The sequence below is a fragment of the Protopterus annectens genome, chromosome 4.part0, assembly GCF_019279795.1.
Source record: "Protopterus annectens isolate FY-2018-M chromosome 4.part0, PAN1.0, whole genome shotgun sequence".
NCBI lineage: Eukaryota > Metazoa > Chordata > Ceratodontiformes > Protopteridae > Protopterus > Protopterus annectens.
The window spans coordinates 1,805,037,324-1,805,064,823 of NC_056733.1; positions in this window are offsets into that span (position 1 = coordinate 1,805,037,324).

The window sequence follows — 27,500 nt, forward strand, 5'->3', positions numbered from 1 at the left end:
ACTAAGTTCAGTTGGTAGCTGTATTTGAGCTGGATGTAACTAAGTTCAGTTGGTAGCTGTATTTGAGCTGGATGTAACTAAGTTCAGTAGGTAGCTGTATTTGAGCTGGATGTAACTAAGTTCAGTTGGTAGCTGTATTTGAGCTGGATGTAACTAAGTTCAGTAGGTAGCTGTATTTGAGCTCGATGTAACTAAGTTCAGTTGGTAGCTGTATTTGAGCTGGATGTAACTAAGTTCAGTAGGTAGCAGTATTTGAGCTCGATGTAACTAAGTTCAGTTGGTAGCTGTATTTGAGCTGGATGTAACTAAGTTCAGTTGGTAGCTGTATTTGAGCTGGATGTAACTAAGTTCAGTAGGTAGCTGTATTTGAGCTGGATGTAACTAAGTTCAGTTGGTAGCTGTATTTCAGCTGGATGTAACTAAGTTCAGTTGGTAGCTGTATTTGAGCTGGATGTAACTAAGTTCAGTTGGTAGCTGTATTTGAGCTGGATGTAACTAATTTCAGTTGGTAGCTGTATTTGAGCTGGATGTAACTAAGTTCAGTTGGTAGCTGTATTTGAGCTGGATGTAACTAAGTTCAGTTGGTAGCTGTATTTGAGCTGGATGTAACTAAGTTCAGTTGGTAGCTGTATTTGAGCTGGATGTATCTAAGTTCAGTTGGTAGCTGTATTTGAGCTGGATGTAACTAAGTTCAGTTGGTAGCTGTATTTGAGCTGGATGTAACTAAGTTCAGTTGGTAGCTGTATTTGAGCTGGATGTAACTAAGTTCAGTTGGTAGCTGTATTTGAGCTGGAAGTTACTAAGTTCAGTTGGTAGCTGTATTTGAGCTGGATGTAACTAAGTTCAGCTGGTAGCTGTATTTGAGTTGGATGTAACTAAGTTCAGTTGGTAGCTGTATTTGAGCTGGATGTAACTAAGTTCAGTTGGTAGCTGTATTTGAACTGGATGTAACTAAGTTCAGTTGGTAGCTGTATTTGAGCTGGATGTAACTAAGTTCAGTTGGTAGCTGTATTTGAGCTGGATGTAACTAAGTTCAGTTGGTAGCTGTATTTCAGCTGGATGTAACTAAGTTCAGTTGGTAGCTGTATTTGAGCTGGATGTAACTAAGTTCAGTTGGTAGCTGTAGTTGAGCTGGATGTAACTAAGTTCAGTTGGTAGCTGTATTTCAGCTGGATGTAACTAAGTTCTGTTGGTAGCTGTATTTGAGCTGGATGTAACTAAGTTCAGTTGGTAGCTGTATTTGAGCTGGATGTAACTAAGTTCAGTTGGTAGCTGTATTTGAGCTGGACAACCTTAAAAAACTAGAAAACACCTACAACAACATAGCCATATTTGCCACTGGTAACCTTTTTAAAACACACCACTGTATTAATCTAAAATACCTAGGTTGGCTTGAATTACAGCAACAGCTGACATATAATCAACTGACCATTGCCCATAAAATTCTTTATCAACCTGCTAAGACACCCATACTATCTAACTTTATTCATCCCTACAATAACCTGAGATCCCTAAGATCTTCACAGAAACTCCTCATAAATATTGTCAAATCAAACAATAGAGCTGGAGAATCTCTCTTCACTAACACTGTTGGGAAAATCTGGAACTTACTTCCCACTGAACTTTCAACACTTCCCTCTATTTCCTTGTTCAAAAATAAACTTAAACTCTTCCTTAAAACTCATTGGATGTGCCCCTGTACTAAACCTGACTAACCTACATACTCTCACTATTTGTTTCAACCCCACCTTATATGCTCTAGCTACCTGTTTCTACCTCACTGTCTCAGCTCAGTAACACTCTCATCAAGAACTCAACTACCATTCTACCTCTACTACCTAGCCTTCAGATTAGTATACTCTCATAAAAGTTCCAATCTTCTTGATTAGACCTTTCTTACTCATCTTCTGTTCCAATCTTACTTTCCTTTTCTCCCCTTCTTATATCTGGAATTATATTATGTGCTTTACTATCAATCTTTCTGAACAGTTAAAATACAGCTTCATGATAAATTGTATTATGTTTAGTCAATATTTTGTGTTATATACTCTATATACCTGTAACCACTTTTTAGCTAATACTGCCTTACTTATTATTAATGTAGTTGATCTCATGTATTTACTTCTGTAGATATGTACTGTTATTGAAGCTTGGAGATTATCTCCCCGGGCCTCTACTGAAAATGGACATATATCCAGCTAGACTAGCCCGGTCAACAAATTAAAATAAAAAATAAAAATAAAATGTAACTAAGTTCAGTTGGTAGCTGTATTTGAGCTAGATGTAACTAAGTTCAGTTGGTAGCTGTATTTGAGCTGGATGTAACTAAGTTCAGTTGGTAGCTGCATTTGAGTTGGATGTAACTAAGTTCAGCTGGTAGCTGTATTTGATCTGGATGTAACTAAGTTCAGTTGGTAGCTGTATTTGAGCTGGATGTAACTAAGTTCAGTTGGTAGCTGCATTTGAACTGGATGTAACTAAGTTCAGTTGGTAGCTGTATTTGAGATGGATGTAACTAAGTTCAGTTGGTAGCTGTATTTGAGCTGGATGTAACTAAGTTCATTTGGTAGCTGTATTTGAGCTGGATGTAACTAAGTTCAGTTGGTAGCTGTATTTCAGCTGGATGTAACTAAGTTCTATTGGTAGCTGTATTTGAGCTGGATGTAACTAAGTTCAGTTGGTAGCTGTATTTCAGCTGGATGTAACTAAGTTCTGTTGGTAGCTGTATTTGAGCTGGATGTAACTAAGTTCAGTTGGTAGCTGTATTTGAGCTGGATGTAACTAAGTTCAGTTGGTAGCTGTATTTGAGCTGGATGTAACTAAGTTCAGTTGGTAGCTGTATTTGAGCTGGATGTAACTAAGTTCAGTTGGTAGCTGTATTTGAGCTGGATGTAACTAAGTTCAGTTGGTAGCTGTATTTGAGCTCGATGTAACTAAGTTCAGTAGGTAGCTGTATTTGAGCTCGATATAACTAAGTTCAGTTGGTAGCTGTATTTGAGCTGGATGTAACTAAGTTCAGTAGGTAGCTGTATTTGAGCTGGATGTAACTAAGTTCAGTTGGTAGCTGTATTTGAGCTGGATGTAACTAAGTTCAGTTGGTAGCTGTATTTGAGCTGGATGTAACTAAGTTCAGTTGGTAGCTGTATTTGAGCTGGATGTAACTAAGTTCAGTTGGTAGCTGTATTTGAGCTGGATGTAACTAAGTTCAGTTGGTATCTGTATTTGAGCTGGATGTAACTGAGTTCAGTAGGTAGCTGTATTTGAGCTGGATGTAACTAAGTTCAGTTGGTAGCTGTATTTGAGCTGGATGTAACTAAGTTCAGTAGGTAGCTGTATTTGAGCTGGATGTAACTATGTTCAGTTGGTAGCTGTATTTGAGCTGGATGTTACTAAGTTCAGTTGGAAGCTGTATTTGAGCTGGATGTAACTAAGTTCAGTTGGTAGCTGTATTTGAGCTGGATGTAACTAAGTTCATTTGGTAGCTGTATTCGAGCTGGATGTAACTAAGTTCAGTTGGTAGCTGTATTTGAGCTGGATGTAACTAAGTTCAGTTGGTAGCTGTATTTGAGCTGGATGTAACTAAGTTCATTTGGTAGCTGCATTTGAGCTGGATGTAACTAAGTTCATTTGGTAGCTGTATTTGAGCTAGATGTAACTAAGTTCAGTTGGTAGCTGTATTTGAGCTGGATGTAACTACGTTCATTTGGTATCTGTATTTCAGCTGGATGTAAATAAGTTCAGTTGGTAGCTGTATTTCAGCTGGATGTAGCTAAGTTCTGTTGGTAGCTGTATTTGAGCTGGATGTAACTAAGTTCAGTTGGTAGCTGTATTTCAGCTGGATGTAACTAAGTTCTGTTGGTAGCTGTATTTGAGCTGGATGTAACTAAGTTCAGTTGGTAGCTGTATTTGAGCTGGATGTAACTAAGTTCAGTTGGTAGCTGTATTTGAGCTCGATGTAACTAAGTTCAGTTGGTAGCTGTATTTGAGCTGGTTGTAACTAAGTTCAGTTGGTAGCTGTATTTGAGCTGGATGTAACTAAGTTCAGTTGGTAGCTGTATTTGAGCTGGATGTAACTAAGTTCAGTTGGTAGCTGTATTTCAGCTCGATGTAACTAAGTTCAGTAGGTAGCTGTATTTGAGCTGGATGTAACTAAGTTCAGTTGGTAGCTGTATTTGAGCTGGATGTAACTAAGTTCAGTAGGTAGCTGTATTTGAGCTGGATGTAACTAAGTACAGTTGGTAGCTGTATTTGAGCTGGATGTAACTAAGTTCACTTGGTAGCTGTATTTGAGCTGGATGCAACTAAGTTCAGTTGGTAGCTGTATTTGAGCTGGATGTAACTAAGTTCAGTTGGTAGCTGTATTTGAGCTGGATGTAACTAAGTTCAGTAGGTAGCTGTATTTGAGCTGGATGTAACTAAGTTCAGTTGGTAGCTGTATTTGAGCTGGATGTAACTAAGTTCAGTTGGTAGCTGTATTTGAGCTGGATGTAACTAAGTTCAGTTGGTAGCTGTATTTGAGCTGGATGTAACTAAGTTCAGTTGGTAGCTGTATTTTAGCTGGATGTAACTAAGTTCAGTTGGTAGCTGTATTTGAGCTGGATGTAACTAAGTTCAGTTGGTAGCTGTATTTGAGCTGGATGTAACTAAGTTCAGTTGGTAGCTGTATTTGAGCTGGATGTAACTAAGTTCAGTTGGTAGCTGTATTTGAGCTGGATGTAACTAAGTTCAGTTGGTAGCTGTATTTGAGCTGGATGTAACTAAGTTCAGTTGGTAGCTGTATTTGAGCTGGATGTAACTAAGTTCAGTTGGTAGCTGTATTTGAGCTGGATGTAACTAAGTTCAGTTGGTAGCTGTATTTGAGCTGGATGCAACTATGTTCAGTTGGTAGCTGTATTTGAGCTCGATGTAACTAAGTTCAGTTGGTAGCTGTATTTGAGCTGGATGTAACTAAGTTCAGTTGGTAGCTGTATTTGAGCTGGATGTAACTAAGTTCAGTTGGTAGCTGTATTTGAGCTGGATATAACTAAGTTCAGTTGGTAGCTGTATTTGAGCTGGATGTAACTAAGTTCAGTAGGTAGCTGTATTTGAGCTGGATGTTACTAAGTTCAGTTGGTAGCTGTATTTGAGCTGGATGTAACTAAGTTCAGTAGGTAGCTGTATTTGAGCTGGATGTAACTAAGTTCAGCTGGTAGCTGTATTTTAGCTGGATGTAACTAAGTTCAGTTGGTAGCTGTATTTGAGCTGGATGTAACTAAGTTCAGTTGGTAGCTGTATTTGAGCTGGATGTAACTAAGTTCAGTTGGTAGCTGTATTTGAGCTGGATGTAACTAAGTTCAGTTGGTATCTGTATTTGAGCTGGATGTAACTAAGTTCAGTAGGTAGCTGTATTTGAGCTGGATGTAACTAAGTTCAGTTGGTAGCTGTATTTGAGCTGGATGTAACTAAGTTCAGTAGGTAGCTGTATTTGAGCTGGATGTAACTAAGTTCAGTTGGTAGCTGTATTTGAGCTGGATGTAACTAAGTTCAGTTGGTAGCTGTATTTGAGCTGGATGTAACTAAGTTCAGTTGGTAGCTGTATTTGAGCTGGATGTAACTAAGTTCAGTTGGTAGCTGTATTTGAGCTGGATGTAACTAAGTTCAGTTGGTAGCTGTATTTGAGCTGGATGTAACTAAGTTCAGTTGGTAGCTGTATTTGAGCTAGATGTAACTAAGTTCAGTTGGTAGCTGTATTTGAGCTGGATGTAACTAAGTTCAGTTGGTAGCTGTATTTGAGCTGGATGTAACTAAGTTCAGTTGGTGTCTGTATTTCAGCTGGATGTAACTAAGTTCAGTTGGTAGCTGTATTTCAGCTGGATGTAGCTAAGTTCTGTTGGTAGCTGTATTTGAGCTGGATGTAACTAAGTTCTGTTGGTAGCTGTATTTGAGCTGGATGTAACTAAGTTCAGTTGGTAGCTGTATTTGAGCTGGATGTAACTAAGTTCAGTTGGTAGCTGTATTTGAGCTCGATGTAACTAAGTTCAGTTGGTAGCTGTATTTGAGCTGGTTGGAACTAAGTTCAGTTGGTAGCTGTATTTGAGCTCGATGTAACTAAGTTCAGTTGGTAGCTGTATTTGAGCTGGGTGTAACTAAGTTCAGTTGGTAGCTGTATTTGAGCTCGATGTAACTAAGTTCAGTAGGTAGCTGTATTTGAGCTGGATGTAACTAAGTTCAGTTGGTAGCTGTATTTGAGCTGGATGTAACTAAGTTCAGTAGGTAGCTGTATTTGAGCTGGATGTAACTAAGTTCAGTTGGTAGCTGTATTTGAGCTGGATGTATCTAAGTTCAGTTGGTAGCTGTATTTGAGCTGGATGTAACTAAGTTCAGTTGGTAGCTGTATTTGAGCAGGATGTAACTAAGTTCAGTTGGTAGCTGTATTTGTGCTGGATGTAACTAAGTTCAGTAAGTAGCTGTATTTGAGCTGGATGTAACTAAGTTCAGTTGGTAGCTGTATTTGAGCTGGATGTAACTAAGTTCAGTTGGTAGCTGTATTTGAGCTGGATGTAATTAAGTTCAGTTGGTAGCTGTATTTGAGCTGGATGTAACTAAGTTCAGTTGGTAGCTGTATTTTAGCTGGATGTAACTAAGTTCAGTTGGTAGCTGTATTTGAGCTGGATGTAACTAAGTTCAGTTGGTAGCTGTATTTGAGCTGGATGTAACTAAGTTCAGTTGGTAGCTGTATTTGAGCTGGATGTAACTAAGTTCAGTTGGTAGCTGTATTTGAGCTGGATGTAACTAAGTTCAGTTGGTAGCTGTATTTGAGCTGGATGTAACTAAGTTCAGTTGGTAGCTGTATTTGAGCTCGATGTAACTAAGTTCAGTTGGTAGCTGTACTTGAGCTGGATGTAACTAAGTTCATTTGGTAGCTGTATTTGAGCTGGATGTAACTAAGTTCAGTTGGTAGTTTTATTTGAGCTGGATGTAACTATGTTCAGTTGGTAGCTGTATTTGAGCTGGATGTACCTAAGTTCAGTTGGTAGCTGCATTTGAGCTGGATGTAACTAAGTTCAGTTGGTAGCTGTATTTGAGCTGGATGTAACTAAGTTCAGTTGGTAGCTGTATTTGAGCTGGATGTAACTAAGTTCAGTTGGTAGCTGTATTTGGATGCGTTAGCTTCAGTAGGGCTCATTGATACCATTAACTTTCATGGTGTGTTAAATACCAAAGCTTTAAAGGATTAACATCTACTTTTTTAATTAATTCAAATAACTTGAAGTTTTCAATGTTTTTAGTTGTCTTTTACTTACTGTACATTTAATGTATTTTAATGTCAATATCTTGTGTTTTAATCATCTGATTGTGCATGTTATTAAAACCAGCCAGAAACGAGGTGCATCTGTAGTGCAACTCTTCAGTATTGTAAATAGAGGAAATTACTAACTTTTTGCAGTTTTTCTAGTTTAATAGTAATCTTCATATTTTAAAGTTAACTGTTTTTATAGCATTTGTGATTTGTTGTTACCTAAAAATCCCTATTTTAGCATATCCTTGCACCATATAGGTCCCCCTCCATGTCCAAGGAAACACATACTACCTATCTCAATGTATTAGAGTGCATCACCTATCAACCTAATATGATATTTATGGGAGAACTCATCTACCCCTCTATATATTAAGAATCCTATACAACTTCTAATGCTCAAGCCCATCAATTCCTAAACTTTGTTAATACCAACATCTTGGAACAGTTGGTCCATTCTCCTACAAGGGGTACAGACATCCTTGGCCTTGTACACATGGACACGGGGGACCATGTTCCTCACCCAGTGTAATATTTTGCTTGTCAGATCTGACCATAAGGCAGTATTACTTGTAATAAAATTAAATCCTGGGATCCAGCAAAACCAAAATCCCTTAGTATCTATTCCAAGGCTAACCTCTCTCCAATAAGCAACACCTTGACTAAATTTGAAGCATCCCCAAACCCAGTAAACACCAAAGAATACAGTGAGCTATTTACAAATTCTCTGTACAGCCATATTGATAGTGTGAGCTGTGCTCACTTGTATTAAGAATAAGACAAACTCAAAAACAAGCTACCCTGGTGGAATCACACTATCAATCAGTTATACAACAAAAGAAAAAATCTTGGCCAATTGTAGGAAGAACACAGCCATACATACTAAAAGCCACCTGACCAATCTAAACAGGCAGCTAAGAGGGTTAATTAATACTGCAATGGCTAAATTTGAAGAAAAATAGCTTTTCAGGTAAAGAGCAACTACAAAGCTTTCTACAGTTACATCTGTAATCGCAGAAGAAATACACAGCAATGTGCAGAACACATTGTAAACTGCATCACCCATACTGATCCGGAGCCATTGCCAATGTTTTGGGTGACAAGTTCAGCTCAAATTTCTCCCTTACACTCCCTCTTATAGTCCAAAGGAAATACCACCTAATACATTCTCCCCAACAATTACTAGGGAACAGGTAATCAGTGCACTTTCCAAGGACAAAAACACTTTATCCCAATAGCATCCTGAGATGTTTAATAAACAGCACAAACATGACTTCTCTGGTCCACTTGAATCACTTTTCAGCTGGAGACTTCAGTCAAGTTTTGTGCTCAAGGAATGGAAGATGGCTACAGTCATTCCCTGCACAAAGCAGGTCTAACCACTGATCCGGGTAACTACAGGTCCATAAGTCTTATCTGCCTCATATGTAAGGCCATGATAAATTAGGACATAGGTAACCTGCAAATGTTAGACCCACCATAATTCAGATTTGTTTAAGGAAGGTAATGTCTATTAAATCTGGTGGACTTTTTTGAGAGGTTCACCAAAGGACTGAATGAAAGCAAGACTGTACACACAGTTTACGTCTGCCTGGGCAAGGCTTTTGATACAATACCCCACACAGGCATTATAGACAAGCTCACTAATTTGTGTATAAACCCTTTTATCACCCACTAGATAGCCAAATGACTCACTGATAGGACTCAGGAGGTCTAAATAGGTGAGGCCACCTCTACCAAGAGGTCAGTCACAAGTAGAGTCTCCCAGTGCTCAGTACTGAGGCCACTCCCTTTTGGCATCTATTTCTCTGAAATGGAATCAAATGCTGTAGCTTTATGGCTGACTAAGTTTGTAGAATATCCCAAGCTGGGGGTTATCATTGACTCCCCTGAAAACACTAGCATTCTTTTAGAAGCTTTATCTCTGAATAAGAAATTGTTTCAAAGCCATGGTCTTAAACTCAGTGCTAGAAGATGTATAATTGTACCTTTTGGGAAGTCACCCAACCATGTTGATAATACACTCAGGGATCTGGTTATGCACATAAACAGTAGTCTTACCTTTCACCACCATGTGGATACAGTGGTGGGGAAATCCTTTTATGTTGCACAATTTATATGCAAGGGAATGCCATCTAGGTCATTATCCTACTGTACTTTGCCTTTATCAGATCAATCATAGAGTACAATGCCCTCGTTGGTATGTGCTTGACCATGCATTTGCAGCAACTAGTGAGACCTCGAAGATTCCTTACAAACAGTATGCAAGGTGTAACAAACCTGTCTTATGCAGAGTGCCTTAAAGCTCTTTTCCTCTATTCAATCTCCTATAGATTGCTGAGGGGTGATCCCTGCCTGTCTTACAAGGCATCTACAGACCCCACGCTTATGAATCTCCCACATATTAGTAAGTCAAAGAGTACCAGAAAAAACAAAGTCTACAGACCTGAATTTTGTCTATGACTTAAAGAGAACATGCTGGAGAGACAGATATGAGTCCCAGAGATTGTCCCTCCTATGGAACAGGCTTCCCATCCATGTGAAGCTGAGTTTGTCTATTAACCAGTTTAAGCATGACCTAGATAAGTGGATGGACAAAGGTAACTTATAAATGCCTGTCCATCAATGTTTTATTTGGATACAAGACATCATAATTCTTTCGGGAAAAATTTGGCTAGGCTTAGATAGACACCATGGGTCATTGGCCTAGTAACAGTCTATGAATCTATGAATCCAGTTATAAATTTTCCTCAAGCTAAATGCATGAGCAAAAAATAATTATTCACTAACTTTTAAATGTGATGCTTAGTTCAGATTTCTTCTGTAAAAGGATGATTCTACATTATTTTTATAAAAGCTAACTGACTAAATGTAGACATTCACCCCACAACCTCTAAGTGCTGAGCTTGTTTCATTTACATAAGTAATTGGGTAGCTAGGTTTAATAAATACAATCAAGGCCTATTGGCTCATTTAAGAGATTAATGTCCTGGCAGGATCCATTAATGTAACTTATGGCTGTCCATTTATATACCTGAAGGTAAGGATTGATTGCCTGACTTTAACTGAGATAGACAGTTTATTTCATAGGCATAAGAGTAATTGAGATACAAAATTGCCAAGTTTTATCTTCTGGTTAATATTAATTTTTATGTGCCACCAAGTGTCCACTTGTGTTGATTGCCTAGAGAGGGGATGTAATCTAAGCAAAGGCTTTCAAGTATTACAATGTCATTTAAAATTCTGTATGTCAAGCATAGGTTACTCTGATAAGATACACAGAAGAAAAAGAGTTGTCATAGTCTTTGGCTTTAAGAAGCCCTTTACTTCACCAGTTGTACTAAATGGTATGCTATTAGATTACAGGACAGGATACATTATAATATAATTGTTCTTACCAGATATCTGTACAGATAACAGTTATCTACCTGATTAAGCTTTTTACGCTAAGGAGGATGGCATGTATAGATCTAGAGATAGTGGTATCAGCAAAAGAAAGTAATGTACAAAAACTGCAAACATTTTTTTTATTCTGTTTTTTCCAGCTCTTATCGATTACACATATATAGTATAGTGAACTGGAAGTTATTACTAAACAGCAGAATGCTACACTGTTGATATTAAAGGTGAGGTCACTTGTACTGCAGCACTCATGTGTAATGCTCTGTGCCTTTTGAAGGGAGGAAATATCAGTGTGATTTAGGTCAATGATCAACATTTGTATTTAATGCTCTTTTGAGAGAAGGTTAATTGCTGCTGTCTTCCAGGTGATTGGGCATCATTCGCTCTTGCAAAGTTGATTTCTGGTTGGATTCTTCGTCTTCTTAAACTTACAACTGGCACTAACATTCCCAACAATCTACCTCTGAATACCTTCAAATGTCAGATAAAGCAATTGCTTATCCTGTTAACATACTTCTAAATAGATATACCCAGGAGTCCTATGTATCCTCCATCTGGAAAAAAGCATGCATTATCCCCCTACACAAATGCAGCAACAGTACAGACATTTCCAGTTTTTGACCCATTGCCATATTCTCCCCTAGCTTTAAAATCCTGGACAAGTGTATACATACTTAACTTCTCAGTTATGTACTACAAAATCAACTTCTTTCCCCTACTCTCATGATTTTTGGCCTAGTCATAGCACAGTTAATCAAGCTCGAAATGCAGGTAAAATTGTATCCTCACTCTTTCTTAACCTCTCAAAATCCTTTTATACTGTTTTGCACTCTCTACATCTCACAAAACTGTCTAAACTTGGTATCATCCCTCCAACACCAAACTGGTTGAATAACTACCTCACAAATAGACAACAATCCACCAAATAACATAACTCTTTCTCACCATTCCTAGACACTTCTGCAGGTGTTCCCCAAGGCTCCATACTAGGGCTTCTTCTTTTCAGCATCCCACTCCTCTCTTACTCATGGATCTGTAACACAGTATGCAGATGATTCAGCTATCATCTGCACTGCTAACTCTACATCTGAACATAACTCACTGTCCCAAAATGCCTTCTCATCCACTGAAACATGGATGACCAACAACCATCTTGCCTTTAACCGCAATAAAATCAAACTTCTACTGTTCACCCCTAAGAAAACTATTCCCATAAATAGGTCTGAATTCACTATACATTCTCAAAACAAAACAATCATACAGGTTGTCCCCCATACAAAGCTATTACACTACCTTAGATGAAAACCTAACATTCGACCTGCATGTTCACAACAAGGTTAAAAAAATCATCAAAAACTCGACTCCCTTTACAGGCATAAACAGTTTGTTAACCGCTGTACCAAACAAACCCTTTATTCAACATTTCTTCTACCTTCTCTCCTTTATAGTACTCTCATTCTTAGCTATATGCAGTCGTCTCTGAAAACAAAAACTGAGACCTGTTATAACAAAATTGTTAAGTTTGTAACTAACCCCAGATACTCCTCCCATCACTGCTCCACACTACACTTACTGAATTGGCTTGAAGTCTCACAATATCTCACATATTTACAATTAACTACAGCACACAAAATTATCTATAAACCATCAGTATGCCGAGCACTTACTAGTGTACTAACTCTTTATCAACAAAACAGACCTTCAGATCTGAAAATCAATTTCTCTTGCAAGTAGAAAAAACAAAACTGCCTGCTGGCCAAATGCACTACTCCTTTTCTATTGCCATACTCTGGAATGCACTCCTATCATCAATCAGGCCACTAGCAATGCTTCCTCTTTCAAAAAGTCTCTATGCCTCTATCTCTCAACTATATAGCACTTCTCATGCTCCAGCTCTCAACCTCTCATAACCTGATTTCCCTAAGACAAATTTAGGTAACCTTTCAGCTCTAACTTTCTGCCCTCTAATATATGTAACAAAATAATCTATGACTACTCTTAAACTGTACTACTAACATACTTTCTCGTAGACAGTTTTATTCTTATGATAAACTCTACAGAGTAAATATATATTAGTACAGCTGTCTCTTGGCACACCTAATTGAGACACCCAAAATGTATATTTATCTGCATATATTATACTTACTGTAACTTCCAATATCAAGTGTCTACCTATACTTAACTGTGTCTTTGCACCTTTTGTTACCTAAGAAATACATTGTCTATTTAACAATGTCTGTAAATTTTGACAGTATGTAAATTTGATTGTAAATTGTAAATTCTGATTGTATGCATATCTTTATGTGGAACATTTCTCCCCAGGCCTCCACTGAAAATAGGCTCACTTCGACCCAGTGGGCTTTCCTAGTAAACAAATGCAAATAAATAAATAAATCGTTTGTTTCTTTTGTTTTGCTTGATTGCCATTTTTGCTACACTTTTGGTTGGAATGCACTGAGCAGCACTCTGTGCACTGGATTAAAACTTTTTCCATCTAATGGGATGATTTTTCTGAGTCACTTCTATAGCAGAAAAGGAAAACTTCTTTCCACTTGACTTGGTTTAGCAAATTTAAACTACTGCAATTTTTTTGAGCATTAAAATGAAACAATTTTTTTTTCATAAAGAACTGCTCGTTTAGCCAGGTGTTACAAGTTGTCTTGGATTAATTACTGCCATTTTCTGAGTGTCTGAATACTACACTGGGCCTCCCAAAGTCGCCTTCTGGTTGGTTCTTTTGTCTCTTTTGTTTTTCTTAGTTCCTATTTATTACCTGATTGTGCATGGAACATTGCACTGGACAGTACCACTGTAGTGGTAACTGCATAGCGGGCAGTGAGGTTATTATCATTTTTTTCCTACAGCCAGTTCTTCCCAACCATCATTTGTTCAGGTAGATCAGCTGGCAAAGAGGCGCCCAGGCTAGCATTGGCTTTCACTCATCTTCTCTTGGCTTCTCTGAGTTGCTTCTAGCTGCCACCACATTGGAGGTATCATTGTGCTGTATTTCACTCTGCTTATACCACTGATCCTATTCCAGAGGTACTCCTCTAGGCCTACCTTAATTCCTTGTGTACTTAGTCATCTAATACTCAAAGCACTATCAGTATGGAGAGTCAGAAAACATGTTGCACTTCTTTTGCCAGCTTTGCCGCATTTGGTATTCTATGACATTGTAATAACTGCATTATGCTCACTGGTAATTAACTCTTAACACAGAAGGCTCACTCTGTGAGAGGCTGGAGGCACCCCTCTCATGATTAACAATACACAGTAAGCATCACATAGTAACACCCTCACATCTGCCTCTAACACATTATCAAGCAGAGCATACCCAAATGTCATACGCTGATGTCATTATGAAATCCTTGTTAAAGCCTCCTATAACCTGTAAGAATAGGCCTGGCATCAGTTCCTGGGCTCTCATTCTATGTGTACACGTACATTAACTAATCACCAACATTCAATTTGCTTTCAGTCAAGATTTCATAAACTAGCTTCTCATGAAAATGTTTTAATGATTGCTGACTCAATCTTTAGGCATATAGATTCCCTACCCACTAGCCAGGACAAGGACAGGGTTAATCTCAGCTACCTTTCAGGTGCCAGGATTATAGTCATTACAAGATACTTCAACACCCTTTCCTAAGTCAAGTACAATTGCAACATGACAGTGGTCCATGTGGCAGTGAATGACCTAGGGTGCAAATCCCTAAGTGACACGCATAGAGTTACGACAGAACTTTCTATGCATTTGATGGATGTGTTGGATGCAGGTAACACTCTGTTCCTGTGTGCAACCCTTCACTCACTGAGATTAATACCCATGTATAAAGAGAAAATAATTAGTTTTATCAATTAGCTGAATAGCTGGTGTCATTTTACTGAGATTCAGTACATATCAGCCTGGGATGAGATGATTGATACTTTTATTTGTTTTACAAGAGATAGCCTGCATCTTTCCTTCTTTGGTTTCTGCATACTGACAAAAGCTTTTGATGCCTCCAAAGTACCTTTTAAGGCAGATTTCAACTAATGGAGATTGCACCTTAGCAAATTCATCCAACAACAAATCTGATCACTTTAAGGTGGTTCTAATGGTTACCTATCAAAACATCTACTCTTCATAACATCTAAACTCAAAACATCAAGACCATAGCATCTAAACTTCAACACATCTAAAACTCATAACATCGAATCTCAAAACATTGAAAACTACAAAGCAACTATAAATAACATCCCACACACTGTTTGCTATGTTTATGCAGGGGGGCAAGCCCCCCTGCACCCCCCAAGTGGGAGGCTCTGCTCCCACACCCCCCATAAATTAAATATACCAACTCCAAGGTTGCACTACAGTGGGATTAGGAAATTAACTTTTTCCCCCACTGTTGTGCGACCTTGGAGTTGGTATATTTAATTTACGGCGGATGGAGGGGCTTGCCCCCCTGCATAAACATAGTAAAAACTCTGTGGGATGTTACTTATGGTTGCTTTGTAGTTTCTGATGTTTTGAGATTCGATTATGAGTTTTAGATGTTTTGAAGTTTAGATGTTATGGTCTTGATGTTTTGAGTTTAGATGTTATGAAGAGTAGATGTTTTGATAGGTAACCGTTCTAATCAATGGTAGAAGTCTCAAAAATAAATTGTCTGATCCTGAGGTACTTCTGCATCTGGATTATATGTAGTTACAGAGATGTGATTGGAATGTAAAGAAAGCACTTGGGTTTTGTAAGTATCATGCCTAAAGGTCTGATGGAAACTCTGGAGTGTCTCCATACTCATGAGGGACCACAACTCATGTAGAGTAATACCCAGAGACTCACAAATGGAACCCTTAGAACTTCAGTTTATCATGGACAGGGAACTTACAGCATGCTGTAGAAGTATTGTCATGTCTCCAGATTATAATGTTACATTTCTGGAAGTTTCAGAAAAAATTACTATAAGAAATAACTCCATAAAACTAGGTTAGCCCACTTACCCTGCCACAGCTTAGAATACCTATACTTCTAAAGCAGAGTATCTCTAGAGATTTTTTTGATTTGCTATACAGGAATTTCCTGGATCAAATAGTTAGCAAATTTACCAGAGGACAATATTTGCTTGATCTGGCCCTATAAAATATTGTCTTTTCTTTTTTAGCTCCCCTCAACTCCCTTTCGCCACTTTAATTGGAGCATAAACTAATGACATTTACTCTCAGAGATACCATACCCTCTGTAACCCAAATCCCCATATTTAAGGACTTCAAAGAGGTTGTTGTTCCCCTATATTCAGCAGTAATCAACCCCATTACAAAGTGCTCCCTTTGGGAGGTAGCTTACTAGACATATGAACAAACTCAAAAGCTCCAGAAGTTCTTGATAAAAAGATCTCTGGTGTTACAAATCCTAGTTAGTGGGAGAGGCTGAAAGCCCTGTCCCCACACTTAGAGTCTTACAGACACCTGAGTGGTGACTTGTGCCTCACTTACATCACCATCATTAGAGATTCAGTGGAACTTGACCTCCTACATCTCAGTAGTTCAAACAGCACAGCTAACACTAGAATCAGGGACCTGAATGTACATAAGCAGGTAAACAGAACATGATGGGGGAGGTAAATTCATCACTCAGAGTCTGGAAAAAAAACTACTTCTGTACATTAAGCAATGCATTTCTATATTTTCCTTCTAACCCAGAAGTGTCCTGTCCAGTCTTGATAAAGGAGGTAACTGCTGATGGTGGATGCAGGCAAGGAGTAGATGTCATTATAACCTTGAAACTCCTATGAATCAGATTCCATCATGAGTATATGGCATTGAACTCTTTAGCCAGCTCAAGGAAAGCTGCATGGAAGGATGATCCAGGATGGTGGATGTGCTCTTGAAAAAAAAAAAAAAACATATACTTATTTTCACCTTCTTTAAATTTTGAAGGAACATATTAAGGGAGAAAGAAAAACTTTAATTTTGTTGGCTCTTTTCTTAGAAATGATTATTGTAAATGGTTGTTTAAACTCTGTCCGATTATTTTTTTTTTTCAAAAATATGCTAAACATACATTTATTCCTAGAAAATGTATGCAGGTATTTAAAAGATATTGGCTAAAATAACTTATCTTCCAAATAATTTACTGTTAATGCTCAGTAACATACTTAAATATCGGTACCTATTCTGGTGATCTATTTTATTATCACGTAGAATGAGTATAAATTAAAAGACGGTCTAATAGCTCATTGCTGTATCAAACACTTTGCTAGCCTGTACTAAGGAGATATAATAGCTCTTTGTATCAGTTCACTAACTGATTACCATTTGGACCTAAACAATATTCTCAAGCAAAGCAAAGAACTTCTACAGAATAGCAATTTGCTATATTGTAGCAAACATTTTTGATAAAATCTATTAGAGTTTTCTTTCTACAGTTCCTCTACACAGACAGGCTTAATTGTCAATTAAGCAGCCAGAGCTGCAATCACAGCTGCTTAAATAGTTACTGATACTGCTTGAAAGAACCTCTTTGACATTCCCGAACCTGCCCTCCCAACAGATTATCCCCGGGGCAATAGTCCCTTCACTCTTCCAGTCCTATGGCTTTGGAATTGTTCAGTATATATGAACATTTTCTAACAAGTTTTAATGTCTCATAAACTATGAGCTTTAAATGAAAATGTGAATACTAAAATTATTCCCAAGAAACTCGTCATATAGTGGTAGATATTTAAAAACATTAAAGCATAATCTTTAATTTATTTTTCATTTGGTTACAGAAATGTCAGACTTTTCACTGCAGTGGATCAAAAATTATTTTCAAATGAGCCAGTGCATCTTAATAAATAAATAAGTTAAAAAAAACCACAGTATGCTGAGTAAAGTACCCCTTAGTAAAACAGTATAGAAAGAGCAAACAAAAAAAAGGGGAGTACACCACAGCTGTAAAAGACGAATAACTCCAGTCTTCACTTCAAGAGTTTAATAGAATAAGACAAATGCAGGATCCAAGTGAGCACTTTCACGTTCAAAAAACGTTTCATCAGACTTCAATAGCTGCATAACATTATACATCATCTTAAATAGCTTTAACAATTAGCAACATAAGAAATCATTCAATTAAAGTTTGTAATTAAAATTTAAAGATACACTTCTATATTTTGTAAAACCATCTAAAACAATAAATATAAAACAAACAGAACAATTAGTTCATATACATTAAATAACACCATCAATATGGCATTCATATTTGTGGTAATATTTAAAACAATATACTAATAACCTCAAAGAAAATAACAATAAATATGAATGTACAAATAGGCTCAATGTTTGTAAGGTCTAGCCGCCAAAAATGGTTTAAGTGAGATCTTTTCATTTAAGCCATATGCTTTATGCGCCTGTAGCCTCAATATCCATCTACACACTACCTCTTCAGTGTGATTTTTTATATTACCAAGTCTGTTGGTTTTTTTCACCATTTCCAAAACCCTAAATTTGAAGGTATGTGTCAAGCCATTGTCAATTACATGTTGTGCCAAGGCATTACTTGTATTCTCTTTATTAATGGCATACAAATGTTCTCTAATACGTTCCCGTAATGTCCTATTGGTTTTTCTTACATAAAAAAATCTACATAACTGGCACTGTGCTAAACTAAATCCCTTGATTTACAATCAGCATAGAACTTAAAAGTATACACACGTCCAGTCACAGGATGTACAAATCTATCATCATTAGATATATGGGAGCACTGGTTGCAAGATCGACATGCATAAGTTCCTGACCTCTGTGAAGAAATACTCGCTCCATCATTATTTTCATAACACAAGAGCCTTTTTAAAGACTTCATATTCCTATAAGTTATATTAGGTCTATAGTCCACTAATTCACTTATTCTCTCATCTGTAGTCAGAAGTTTCCAATTTTTTTCAATAACTTCTTTAATCTGTATATTCCTATTAGTAAAAGGAATAACCAATCTATTCTTGTTCTTTGCCCTAAAGGATTTTGCATCAGATGTAGTGGTTAACTGCTTATGATAAAAAGGTTTACCCTTATCTTTTCTATGCATATTACAAAAAGATAGGGTGTCTCTAATCTCCGTGTAGTTACATCCTCTTTCAAGAAAATTCTTAGCCAATGTCTTCTGCTGTTGACCATAATCACCCTCCTGTGTAGTCAACCTGGATACCCTATATACCTGACTTTTTAATATGTTGGGAAAGATGTGTCTAGGATGCATACTGTTGTGATGTAATAGATTATTCTTCCAACAAGACTTTATGCATAACAGTTTCCATGCCATTAACACCCTTATTCAGTCTGACATCTAAAAATTCAATGGTATTATGTGAATGTGTACATTCAAAGTCTAGAAAGGTAGTAGTGCCATTTATATAAATGACAAAATCATTCAGTTCTTCTACAGTACCACTCCAAACAATGAACACATCATCTACAAATCGTCCATAGTATTTGATATAATCATGAAATAACATGTTACTTAAAACATAAGTGCTTTCCCAATATGCCAACACCAGGTTGGCATAAGAGTTAGCACAGGGTGTCCCCATTGCTACCCCTTTCTGTTGTAGATAGTAAATATTATCATATAGTAAAACATTATTACTCAATACTAAGTCTAGAATAAGCATCCATTTCATAACTTCATTACTAGGAATGTCTTTGTCTAAAAGTAATAATCTTACATAATCCATCCCAGTACTGTTAGGTATTGAGGTAAATAGGGATTTTACGTCAAGGGTTACCAAAATATCACTTTCTATAATTGAGCTGCATAGGTTACATTCCGCAAGATTTTCCAGAAAGTGTTGGGTGTCCCTTAGTACTGATGTAATCTTTTCCACAATGGGTTTAAACTGCTTATCTAAAAAAATCGACATTGGCTCAGTGAGCCATCCAGATCCCGAGACAATTGGTCTCAATGGAGGGTTATACAAATCTTTATGAATTTTTGGCAGTCCCCTAAAAATAGGAACTAAAGGCTTCTCAACTAAAAAATACCTATATAGGTTGACATCTATCACATTACTCAATAAAAGATCATATAGATGGCTATGTGCATCTTTAATGATTTTATTTAGTGTTACGCCATTCAAACGGCGATAGGTCAAATCATCTGAGAGTAGTTGATCTATCCTAGTTCTATATACATCATGGTCCATTCACATTGGTATTGGCAATGATTGATTGATGTGAGCAACGTGATGACGCCACGAGATGCAACGGGGAAAATCTTAGTAGAAGCGATGGTGCATTCCAATGGTGAGGAGGCAGCCGCAATGAAACAAATGCTGGTTTCGAGCCAGTCTGATAATTTGCAAATGAGGGATGTTAGGAAAAAGGTACACGATACTTCTTCCAAAACAGCTTCTTTGGATGGTGAGGTTTTCATGAAGGGGAATGGTTTCCCTTCTTTTCCATTACCAATCAGGTAGTTCGAAAGGAAAATGTGGTCACCACAGAACAAGATACGGAAAAGGAAGAATACCGAGGAGGTATACGAACAACAGAAGAAAGCATTACGACCTACCACCAGGATTTAGTGGTGAACATTTCAAGGTATGAGTTAACTGAGTATGAGCTTTCTGTGCTCAACAAGGGACTTAACTTTATACCTTCTGGTTTTACTGATGCTACGGATATAATTATTGACATTAAAATGTTCACCAGAAGCATCAGTTTAAAAATGTTATTTGGTGAGGATGCATGTAATGTTAATGCCAATACCAATGTGAATGTGTTTAGGAAACCATCTACATTTGTACCTCAAGTACATCCACTACTAGAAGCCTTTGAGCGTGCATGTGAGAGTGACCTATTAGACCTGTATAAAAGAGATGATGTTAAATCTAATTTTTACAATTTGACAAGAAATGAAAAGGATGCTATTTTAAGTTTACAGAAAAATAACAATATTATAATACGACAGGCCGACAAAGGTGGGGCTGTCGTGGTAATGGACCATGATGTATATAGAACTAGGATAGATCAACTACTCTCAGATGATTTGACCTATTGCCGTTTGAATGGCGTAACACTAAATAAAATCATTTAAGATGCACATAGCCATCTATATGATCTTTTATTGAGTAATGTGATAGATGTCGACTTATATATGTATTTTTTAGTTGAGAAGCCTTTAGTTCCTATTTTTAGGGGACTGCCGAAAATTCATAAAGATTTGTATAACCCTCCATTGAGACCAATTGTCTCGGGATCTGGATGGCTCACTGAGCCAATGTCGATTTTTTTAGATAAAAAGTTTAAACCCATTGTGGAAAAGATTACATCAGTACTAAGGGACACCCAACACTTTCTGGAAAATCTTGCGGAATGTAACCTATCCAGCTCAATTATAGAAAGTGATATTTTGGTAACCCTTGACGTAAAATCCCTATTTACCTCAATACCTAATAGTACTGGGATGGATTATGTAAGATTATTACTTTTAGACAAAGACATTCCTAGTAATGAAGTTATGAAATGGATGCTTATTCTAGACTTAGTATTGAGTAATAATGTTTTACTATATGATAATATTTACTATCTACAACAGAAAGGGGTAGCAATGGGGACACCTTGTGCTAACTCTTATGCCAACCTGGTGTTGGCATATTGGGAAAGCACTTATGTTTTAAGTAACATGTTATTTCATGATTATATCAAATACTATGGACGATTTGTAGATGATGTGTTCATTGTTTGGAGTGGTACTATAGAAGAACTGAATGATTTTGTCATTTATATAAATGGCACTACTACCTTTCTAGACTTTGAATGTACACATTCACATAATACCATTGAATTTTTAGATATCAGACTGAATAAGGGTGTTAATGGCATGGAAACTGTTATGCATAGAAAGTCTTGTTGGAAGAATAATCTATTACATCGCAACAGTATGCATCCTAGACACATCTTTCCCAACATATTAAAAAGTCAGGTATATAGGGTATCCAGGTTGACTACACAGGAGGGTGATTATGGTCAACAGCAGAAGACATTGGCTAAGAATTTTCTTGAAAGAGGATATAACAACACGGAGATTAGAGACACCCTATCTTTTTGTAATATGCATAGAAAAGATAAGGGTAAACCTTTTTATCATAGGCAGTTAGCCACTACATCTGATGCAAAATCCTTTAGGGCAAAGAACAAGAATAGATTGGTTATTCCTTTTACTAATAGGAATATACAGATTAAAGAAGTTATTGAAAAAAATTGGAAACTTCTGACTACAGATGAGAGAATAAGTGAATTAGTGGACTATAGACCTAATATAACTTATAGGAATATGAAGTCTTTAAAAAGGCTCTTGTATTATGAAAATAATGATGGAGCGAGTATTTCTTCACAGAGGTCAGGAACTTATGCATGTCGATCTTGCAACCAGTGCTCCCATATATCTAATGATGATAGATTTGTACATCCTGTGACTGGACGTGTGTATACTTTTAAGTTTTATGCTGATTGTAAATCAAGGGATTTAGTTTATTTAGCACAGTGCCAGTTATGTAGATTTTTTTATGTAGGAAAAACCAATAGGACATTACGGGAATGTATTAGAGAACATTTGTATGCCATTAATAAAGAGAATACAAGTAATGCCTTGGCACAACATGTAATTGACAATGACTTGACACATACCTTCAAATTTAGGGTTTTGGAAATGGTGAAAAAAACCAACAGACTTGGTAATGTAAAAAATCACACTGAAGAGGTAGAGTGTAGATGGATATTGAGGCTACAGGCGCATAAAGCATATGGCTTAAATGAAAAGATCTCACTTAAACCATTTTTGGCGGCTAGACCTTACAAACATTGAGCCTATTTGTACATTCATATTTATTGTTATTTTCTTTGAGGTTATTAGTATATTGTTTTAAATATTACCACAAATATGAATGCCATATTGACGGTGTTATTTAATGTATATGAACTAATTGTTCTGTTTGTTTTATATTTATTGTTTTAGATGGTTTTACAAAATATAGAAGTGTATCTTTAAATTTTAATTACAAACTTTAATTGAATGATTTCTTATGTTGCTAATTGTTAAAGCTATTTAAGATGATGTATAATGTTATGCAGCTATTGAAGTCTGATGAAATGTTTTTTGAATGTGAAAGCGCTCACTTGGATCCTGCATTTGTCTTATTCCATTAAACTCTTGAAGTGAAGACTGGAGTTATTCGTCTTTTACAGCTGTGGTGTACTCCCCTTTATTTTTGTTTGCTCTTAATAAATAAATACATGCAAGCTTCACTCAAGAAGTCATGGAAACCTCAGAATGAACTTTGAATGTAGCCTATGACATTCATTAAATATACATCAGGCTTAATGATCTTGTAGTCAGGAATGACACACTTGGGGATTCAGAATGATCACCTTCGCTGGCCGTAAGAGCTGCACGGAAATTACCTGTTTACAAAATGCAAAGAAAGATGATTCAGACACATGAGCTGCAATGAGGAAAGACCTCGCTATTGGCTAATTTGCATGTCTCTGTATCATATTTTGAATCCAAATCAGCACTTCTCTTTGTTAAACACTGGGAGCCCATGCATTACTTTGGCCGAGGCTCTCCCTCTCAATCTCTCTCACACACACACACACACACACACACACACACACACACACACACACACACACACACACACACACACACACACACACACACACTCTTCTTAGTGTTTGCTAAATGGAGAGAAATGCTAGAGCAGTGGCCCTACTAGCTTTTTAAGTGATTCCCATTAAGAGTTTAAATATTCTGCCTGGTGTCATCAAGTGTTTGTCCTGGCTTTGTACAGAAGCCTTTCCCCAGATAGATACACCCCCATTCCTCCCAAATGACTGATTGTACAGAACATTCCTGGTGTTACTTTTGAATAGTTGCCCTGTCCTTTGTAATTTATGGACTGTTGGAATCATTGGAGCTTGCCAGCCAAAGAATAAATACATAAATAAATAAAAAAAATGCTGCATTAACTGATCATTTCATGTAATATGTTAAGCTGGCTGCTCTCTGTGGCAGTGGTGCTGGGTTTAAAACATGTTACCTAGTTTACTGCATTCCTTTCACAGACTAAGGTAACATTTGATGAGTATCCTTGGTAACATTTGATGAGTATCCTTGGTGTCTAGTGGTGGTTCGGAAAACTAACACAGCCTGTGGGTGTGCCAAAGAGATGATATCTGAATCTTTTTAAGTATCTTGAAAGCAAAATGCAGATATCACTGGTATCTAGTGCTCCTACCTCCCCACTTCATTCATGCTACAAAACTTTTTCTTTAATATTTGTTTATTCCTTGATAGTAGGATAAAAAGAGTTATCCGTGGTGTCTAGTAGTCATTCACCAAATTTACAGGATCTGCTTAAGTCTAGAGGAGCATGGAGGTATGACAGCCTCCTCCTCACATATGCATGAATACACACTCACACACACACACACACACACAAACACACACTCTCTCACTTTACACCTGTCATACCCCATAAACTCACACTTGCAACCCCACGCATACAAATATGCCCACACATCCACAATTACCCATCGTCTAAACTCTCCAACACATCTAACATAATGGCTGGACAGAAGTTTATGACCATGTTGATTAACAAGGGCAAACAATGCACCGTACACGGGCATTACCAGGTATGAAAACATGTCTAATAAGAATATGTCTCTCCCTTGTTATGCCTCATTAGCATTTGCAGTTGTCCAGAAAGACAGCCTACTGTGGTGTTGCATGTCTTCATGTAACAGTTGTAGACCTTGTGGAACCTTTCTACATTTGGCTCACAGAGAGCTAACTATTACCTTGATAATGATTGAGCCCCTCTACTCGTCACTCATCAGGCCCATAATTAAATACAATGTCCCTTTAGGGATGTACCTTACCTGACACCTGCAGCAACTGGAGAGACCCCAAAAGTACCTCACCAAGAGGATCATGGGCTACAAACAGATGTCCTATGCAGCTCGACTAAAGAAACTCCAGCTCTACTCAGTTGCTTACCGCCTACTCAGAGGTGATCTATGCCTGATGTACAAAGCCATGTCAAACCCAGAATTAATGGACATGCTCCACCTCAAAAAATCCAAGTCCCTTAGAGCTACACGCTCCAGGGACCTAAACCTCAGCACAAAAATAAATAGGACATGCTGGAGGGACAGATTCATTTCCCAGTGGCTCCCCTCACTCTGGAATAGAATCCCAATTCATGTTAGACATAACCCATCGCTGACCCTCTTCAAGCGAAATTTGGACGCGTGGATGGGAAATCACAAATTCACCCCTGGGATCTCTCCTGTGTCCCTGCTAGACAGAGGCACAGTAAACTAATCTTAAAAGGGTACCTTCTGTGACCTACTTTACAGAGGCACAGTAGGCTAATCTAATAGGGAGGCGGAAGCCAAATACACTCTGGCTAGGCTTATAAATGCCCTAGGGTAGATAGCCTAGTATCTACCTATGAACCTATGAACCTAACTATGCTCTCTTAAAGAAAAAATCAGAGTGAGCTGTTATAATGAGTTAAATCTCAGAGGGAACAAAGCTGTAAGCTTGCTGGATCTTGGCCATGCATTCTGCACTGAGGTGAGTGTAAATATATCAGGCAGCCTTTAATTGTGTTCTTTTGACCAGGATTAGTCAGCAATCATTTATTCAAATGTTGTCCCTTTGGCAAGCACCCAAATATATGTATACATATATATATATATATATATATATATATATATATATAACTATATATATATATATATAGTTATCTATATATGTATATATATCTATATATATATAAAGATATATATATATATATATATATATATATATATATATATATAGATTGACATTTACACACCACACACACTTAAAATGTGCAAACTAGCATTGAGCTGCAATGTATATTGACATCAAATGTGCAATCTTCCAGTGTGCTGCAATATACGTATATATATATATATATATGTGTGTATATATATATATATATATATATATATATATATATATATATATATATATATATATATATATATATATATATATATATATATTTTATTTTTTTATTTTTATTTATTTTACATTTGTTGACCGGGCTAGTCTAACTGGATACATGCAGTAAAATTAAAATTAAAATTGGTACAATCTTTACATTAAAAGATAGGGTTAAGCAGAGTTATTTAGAAACATTTAGGCTTGAATAAAATACCATGAATAGAAACAAAAAAAAACAGAAAAAAAAATTTTTTTTTTTTTTGAGAAAGAACTGGACGGGCAAGAGATATCAGTCAGGGTTAGAGCAGGGGCAAAGCCAGTGGGATTTAAAATATTCTTTAAGATGCTTCTTATAAAGCAGAGTAGAAGTAAGGTTGGAAAGTTCAGAAGGAAGATGGTTCCAGCTCTTTCCTATGGTGTTTGTGAAGAGTTAGTCCCCAGCTTTGTTGCTGGATTTAATGGAAGAGATTTGAAGTTTATTTGCTGAACGTAGGGTTGCAAGGTTTTTGTAAGGGGAGATGAGATTAGTGAGTATAGGGGTATGCTTGGGATAGTAAAGTATCTTATGGGAGATAACAAGTTGTTGAAAAAGTAGTTGGTTTTGTAGTTCTGTATATATATATATATATATATATATATATATATATATATATATATATATATATATATATATATATATATATATATATATATATATATTTACATACACTTAAAATGTGCAGTCTAGCAGTGTGCTGCAATATATATACATATACCCACACACTTTTAAATGTGCAATCTTCCAGTGTGCTGTAATCTATATATCTATATCTATTTATCTATCTATATATCTGTCTAACTATATATATATATATATATATATATATATATATATATATATATATATATATATCTACACACACACACACACACACACACACACACACACACACACACACACACACACACACACACACACACACACACACACACACTCACACATGCATACACTTCAAATTGGGAGGATGTTGTGGCCTAATGGTTAGGGTGTTTGCCTTACAAACACAAGGTGCAGGGTTTGAGTCTCACTAGGGATAATTGGCTAGGCTTAAAATATCTCACAAAGGCAGTTAGCTTAGTACTAACACATGAAACACATGAAGTGTGCAATCTAGCAGTGTGTCGCAAAATATATATATACACATGCAATTAAAATGTGCAATCTTCCAGTATGCTGTAGTATATACATATGCATACACAGTACACTTAAAATGGGCTGTTCAGCAGTGTGCTGCAGTCTATATACATATATATACATATGCACTTAAAATGTTATAATCTAGCAGTGTGCCACAATATATATATACATATACACATACAATTAAAATGTGTAATCTTCCAGTGTGCTATAGTATATACATATACAGTACACTTAAAATGTGCTGTCTAACTGTGTGCTGCAGTATATATACATGGATACATATGCACTTTATTTATTTATTTATTTATTTTGCATTTGTTTACCAGGATAGTCTGACTGGATAAAAGCTCCAAATAGACAAACTTACATAGATTGCACAAGAAGTTAGATAACATTAGAAAATATAAAACAAAGTGATTACGTACAATGGTTTAGTAGTGTTCCCTAGTAGGGACTCATAATTCTCATGGACAGACACAATTAAATGCAAGAGACATCAGATTGGATATAGAGCTTGGTGACGTAGTTGCATGTTATATTTACAGATTATGCTTTCAGTTTATAACTTAATCAGGGTTGGTACATGGGCAAAGCCAGTTCACTTAGAGATACTGTTTGAGGTTTTTTTATAAGAGACTTTT